This window comes from Ipomoea nil, unplaced genomic scaffold (assembly GCF_001879475.1).
Source record: "Ipomoea nil cultivar Tokyo-kokei standard unplaced genomic scaffold, Asagao_1.1 scaffold0114, whole genome shotgun sequence".
Taxonomy (NCBI): Eukaryota; Viridiplantae; Streptophyta; class Magnoliopsida; order Solanales; family Convolvulaceae; genus Ipomoea; species Ipomoea nil.
This window is the reverse complement of record NW_017616542.1, coordinates 2,033,815-2,039,814: the sequence shown is the minus strand read 5'-3', so window position 1 is coordinate 2,039,814 and position 6,000 is coordinate 2,033,815.

Genomic DNA, 6,000 nt, shown 5'->3' with positions numbered 1-6,000 from the left:
GTTTCTGTTTTGGTTTTCGCTCGCGTAAACCAGTGGGCACTGGTTTCCGCGAGCAGAAACCAAATTCCTTGTTTTATTTATTTTTTTTCTTTTTATCTTTTAATAATAATAATAATAATAATAATAATAATAATAATAATAATAAATCATTAAAAACAATTCTGCTCATTTAAGTTAATAACAAACTTAAAAAACAAATCACACTTAATAATTATATTTTTTAAAAATACAAGAGTGAAAATTGGTTTAAAATTTAGTTCAAAGTTAAAGTTGAAAATAGGATGTAGAATTCATATATTCAAAAGTCAATGACACATATGAGTAGACTTTGATATCTTAGTGTTACGAGACCAAACAAATGATTACATGTTTGAGTTAATTATTTAAGTCTTTATTTATTTATTTTTTTTTTTTGAAAGTTACTGACTCTATTACATTGTAGTATCTGTTCATATACTTTCTCAACCTACACAAAGAACCAATAACGCCTCCACAGAGGCTCGAACTCATAATCTTCCAAATGGAAGTCCAACCCGGGTACCATTGGACCACATAGTCCTGGTAAGTCTTTATTTATTTATTTATTTATCAATTTCAATTTAAAAAATAAAAAAAAAAGCATATTAATTAATATTCAAATACAATAATTAAATTGGACAACATTGTTTTAAAAAATAAAAAATAAAAATTGGACAACATTATATAATATAAAAATCATTTTAAATACTTATTAGATTTGATTGGAAAAATCCAATTTATTGTATCCAATAGCGATTATTATACAATCGTTATGCGTTGGACCCGTGTCCAGCATGCTTGCTGGACACGGGTAACAGTGCCGTTAGGCACTGTTATCTCCTTTTTTTTTTTTTTTTTTTTTTTTTTTAATTTCAAACCACTTCATTGTAAGAGTATATGTTCATAATTTTATTAATATATGTTAATAACTATACATTCATAACTCCATAACTGTACGTTCATAACTCTATAACTGTACATTCATAACTCCATAATTGTACATTCATAACTCCATAACTGTACATTCATAACTCCATAATTGTACATTCATAATTTTCGAAGCTCTATGTTCACAATTTTAGAGCTCTATGTTCATAATTTTATCACTATATGTTCATAATTGTAAGTTCATAATGTTAGAGCTCTTTGTTCATAATTCGATCAATAACTGTACATTCATAATTCCATACTGTAGATTCATAATCTCATAACTGTAGATTCATAACTCCATAACTGTAGATTCATAACTCTATAACTGTACATTCATAACTCCATAACTGTACATTCATAATCTTCGAAGCTCTATATTCACAATTTTAAAGCTTCATGGTCATAATTTTATCACTATATATGTTCATAATTGTAAGTTCATAATGTTAGAGCTCTGTGTTCATAATTTCATAATTGCATAACTGTATATTCATAACGGCATAACTGTACATTCATAACGGCATAACTGTACATTCATAATCCAAAAAAAAATAACGCCGTTAACGGCAAAACGCGCGCGAATTTTTATTTTTAAACTAAATAACGCGTTTTTTTTTAAAAAACAACGTCGTTTTGGGCCCGTGTCCACAATTCAATGTGGACACGGGTCCAGGGCATAATTTGCCATTATTATATACATTAGTTTATTATAGTGGATTAGAGTTCACCATATGTATTGTAGATGATGTCCATATTATGTACATTAGTTTATTTATAAGTACATAATATATTAATTGAATATACATAATATGCTAATTATAAGTATATAACCAGTACCAAGATCTGAAATACATATGGTGACGCTTGGTCCACCCCATAATTTGTAATCCAATAACCTGAGGGGTGTGGTTAAGTGGAAAGGATTCATCCATCTTTAATCAAACGTTAATGAATTGATTCTTGACTTTGAATATAGATCAGTTTTAAATCTCAAAGCCAGTTGTCCCACCCAATAGAGGAGCCTACAATTCAGCGATGGAATTAGTCACTGTGTCCGACGGTGGAAACCATGGGTTACAGTGTTACATCCAAAAAAAAAAAAAAAAAAAAAAAAAAAGATGCAATCTGTTGGAATTTTTAGCTAAAAATGGCATTTTGAGTGATTATTTTGTGGTACAAATATATGTGGGTCCACTTCCAATTTGGGTCGGGTCAAAGTGGATTCGGGTTCTTCGTAGTGAGATGAAGAATTTGATATAATGTACGCTCAAAATGGGTAATAGGTGAATGAGAAATTGATTCTCAAAGTGAACCTATTTGGGAGAAGTCAAAATCTTAAGCTAATTGCTAATTAAGTTAGCAACTTGTTATTAAGCTTTGATTCGTTGTACACGAAATAAGCTTGATTAAGCTTAAGTAATTAAGCATTGTTTGCTTAATTAGTGAATTGGGAATGGAGCTCCTTTCGTGCTTAGCATTCAGTGCTACACGAAAGTTGTGTAATTAAGCTTTGGGAGCTTAATTTGAGAAATGGAACTAAAGCTTAATTAGTGAATTGAGTTATGAGTTCATTTCGTGTGAGCTCCTTTTGTGCTATGGATTCGGTGAGCACGAGTCAATGCTATATGCATTGATTCGTGCTGCACTGTTTCGGTACGTGTGAACTACTCGCGTGTGGTTTTTGGTCCCAATTCGTTAAACCTTCGGGTTGGTATGGATTTCTCGGTCACTCAGATATTTTGAAACGGGTCGTTATGGTCAGTACGAATTAATCGCGTATTAAGTTCGTGACCGTTGGAATTATTACGATAATAATTACGACCGTTTCAAACGTTATTATCCAATTATTAAATCTTGGATTTATGATTGGATTAATGGCCATTATAATGTTTTAATTCCTTTTCCCTTACAAATAGTTGTGGATGTTGGCAGAATGTTTTTTCACTTCGTTTTGAAACTCTCAAAATTTTTGTTTTATTTTCTCTCAAACTCTCCTGCTCGATTACAAAGGGGAAAAAAAAATTCTGTCATCATCTTCCGTAAAACATCGGAGTGCTCAGCTTGTGTTCTAGTTCGCCGGGCTTTGGGTTGGAGTGCTCGAACGCCAAAGTCGTAGTCCGTTTTATCCTGGGAGACTGACGCCACAACGATCCTAGCACCCTCGGGAGGTGGCGAATCGATTTTAAGGAGAGTGTGTGTACACACGACTCGGGCTTCCTCTGCTTCTTCTTTCTTCGCGTTGGGTTAAAACCTCAGGTTAGAAACCCGTTCTTGCTTTTATTTTGTTCTTGGTTTCGGACCAAGTGGTGGGATTAATCTCGGAGAGATTAAATCCTTGTACTAGTTTCGTACTAGTTGTGGTGGAATTAATTTCGTTGAAATTAAGTCTCATGTACTAGTCCTGTACTAGTTGTGGTGGAATTATTTTTATAAAATAAATCCCTATTTGGTTAATATATATACGTTATATATATATATATATATATATATATATATATATATATATATATATATATATATATATATATATGTGTGTGTGTGTGTGTGTGTGTGTGTGTGTGTGTGTGTGTGTGTGTGTGTGTGTGTGTGTGTGTGTGTGTGTGTGTGTGTGTGTGTGTGTAATTTTGGTTTCGTACCAAAATTGTTTGGAATTAATTTTTCTATAAATTAAATTCCATTTTTCGGGACAAATATATATTTTATATATATTTTGTGTATCGATTTATTCAATAATTTCCAACAATCTTAAAACCGATTAATATTTTTTGGTGAATAAAGTCGATGGATTCCACGAGTGGTGGAACTGTGAATGTTGCTCGTGCTGCACATTCAATTGGTCGGATTGGCAACGTAGTTGCACAATCCGAAACCTCGGTGAACTTTGGTTCGGAGACCGGTGGTGGCATCAATGGGTATATCCCTACGATGAAGGTACATGGGACGGTGCCTTGTGGATTGGTCGAAAGACCATGGAAATTCAAAGAAGTTGAATTTTGAATGGTGGCAACTTAAAGTGTTGTTCAGCCTAGTGGTTCTCGGCATGTCATGGTTCTTGACCGAGATGGTTCCTAGTGGAAAGGAACATGAGTCTAACGCTCAAACCGTTAGCATAGTAAGGATTTGGAAAATTTTGGTTTTTCCTATGCCTAAACTATGTTTTAATGGCTTGTGTGACTCGTTGTGGGAATCTTTGGACCTGAAGTATAAGAGTGATGACGCTAAGGCAAAAGTGTTTGTCGTTAGCCGATTACTTGAATACAAGATGGTGGATTCCGAGATCGTCCTAAGTCAAGTTGACGAAGGAATGATCGTGAGTGAAGCCTTTCAAGTGGAATCTGGTATCCATTTGTTGCCTTTGGGCAGAAAGGACTTCAAGAAGCAATTCCACGGAAAATGCTTAAATGGCTTAACGGCCATAGTGGTATGTAACAAACGTGTTGCATGGTTGAAATCTCGTAAAGGACTTCGGTTCTAGATTTCAAGTATAGTCAATTTGTCAAAATTGGGATGGCTATATAATCGTGAGCGTCAAAGCTCAAATGTGTTGAATATTTTAAATAATATTCTTAATACGATTATATAAGCTTGATTCAACTAGTTGGAAAATTTGGTTGATATAATCTTGTTAATTGTGTGAAAATTAACTTGATTAAAGATACCAAATTGTACTAGTATGAAATTAATTTGTGACAAATGACGGAAGTGTTGGGACAACAAAATAAATCTTGAACCACCTAACTTGCGAGTAATGGTGTAATGATTTATAAAGTTGTCACTATTGTGGATTAAGACAAGGGTTTGTCTAATTTTGGAATGAAGGCTATGGTCAATTACTAATTGGGCTATAAGCTCGGTGTAATAACCGTAATTAATAAGAACATTATTAATTGGTCTTGCCTGGTTGGGTCTTCGTGTTTGTGGCACGGTAGACAAGGTCATGGTAATTTTGAATCTATATGTAGATTAATTAGCATGGACCATATTCCAAATTTTATGATAAGCACAAATATGATATTTGTGATGTGGCAAAACCACCGAGAAGTAAAGTGCACATCTCGGGTCTGAGAAGTGCTAGAAGCACCTCTAGGCCATGTGATCGAGAAGTAAACGTACATTTCGGTCATAGGCGAGTTATCGAGAAGTGGAGGTACGTAACCTTTTGGGTACCTTCGGGTGACATCTTGGATGTACTTCTCGGAGTATCAACGATAGCACTCGATAGTGCTAAGTGAATTTTGCTTGAGAGCAAAAACGATGTCGTTGATAAATTTATTCTTTATAAGAATAAAATGGAAGACCAACTTAATCGTGGAATTAAGGCGGTTAGAAACGATCGATGTAGTGAATATGAAACACCTATTGGTGATTCTGCGCAAGTGTTGGTATCGTACTCGAGCGTACGGCACAGTATTCACCTCAATCGAACGTTGTTGCCGAACATAAATATCAAGACGTTGATAAGTTCGGGTCTACCTCAAAGTGTGTGGGGTGAGACAAGACTTTGGACAAGTAAGTACCTTTAAAATAAGGTTACCCGCACGAAACTCGATAAGGCTTCTTATGGGTTATGGGTACGTAGGAAGCTTTCCTACCAATACCTGAAATGTGGGGGTGTCTTGCCAAAGGCGGTTTTTGGTTCTTAGTACACGAGTCCTATGTTCTGGACGTACATAAGAACACGATAAATTGAATCAAGAAATTCATCGTTCTTGGAAGATGTATTTTTGAAGGTTCAATAAAGGACCTAGCACGTTGAAAGGAACTTTTGGCGTAGCTATGGTTGAAGGGTATGAAAGAGAACCCGAGCTCGAAGCTAGACGTAGCAAGAGAGCAAGGATTGAAAAATCCTTTGGTCCATATTTTCTGACGTACATGTTAGAATGTGATGCGCATATTCTAACTTGTTTACAAGAAAATGAACCAGATTTTCTGACATGGTTGTTAGAAAATGAGCCTCGAACATATGTAGAAGGGGTGACTTCTACAGATGGACCAACACGAGAGAGGCTACCGAGGTGAAGTAGATTCTATCTTAAAGAATCATACTTGAAA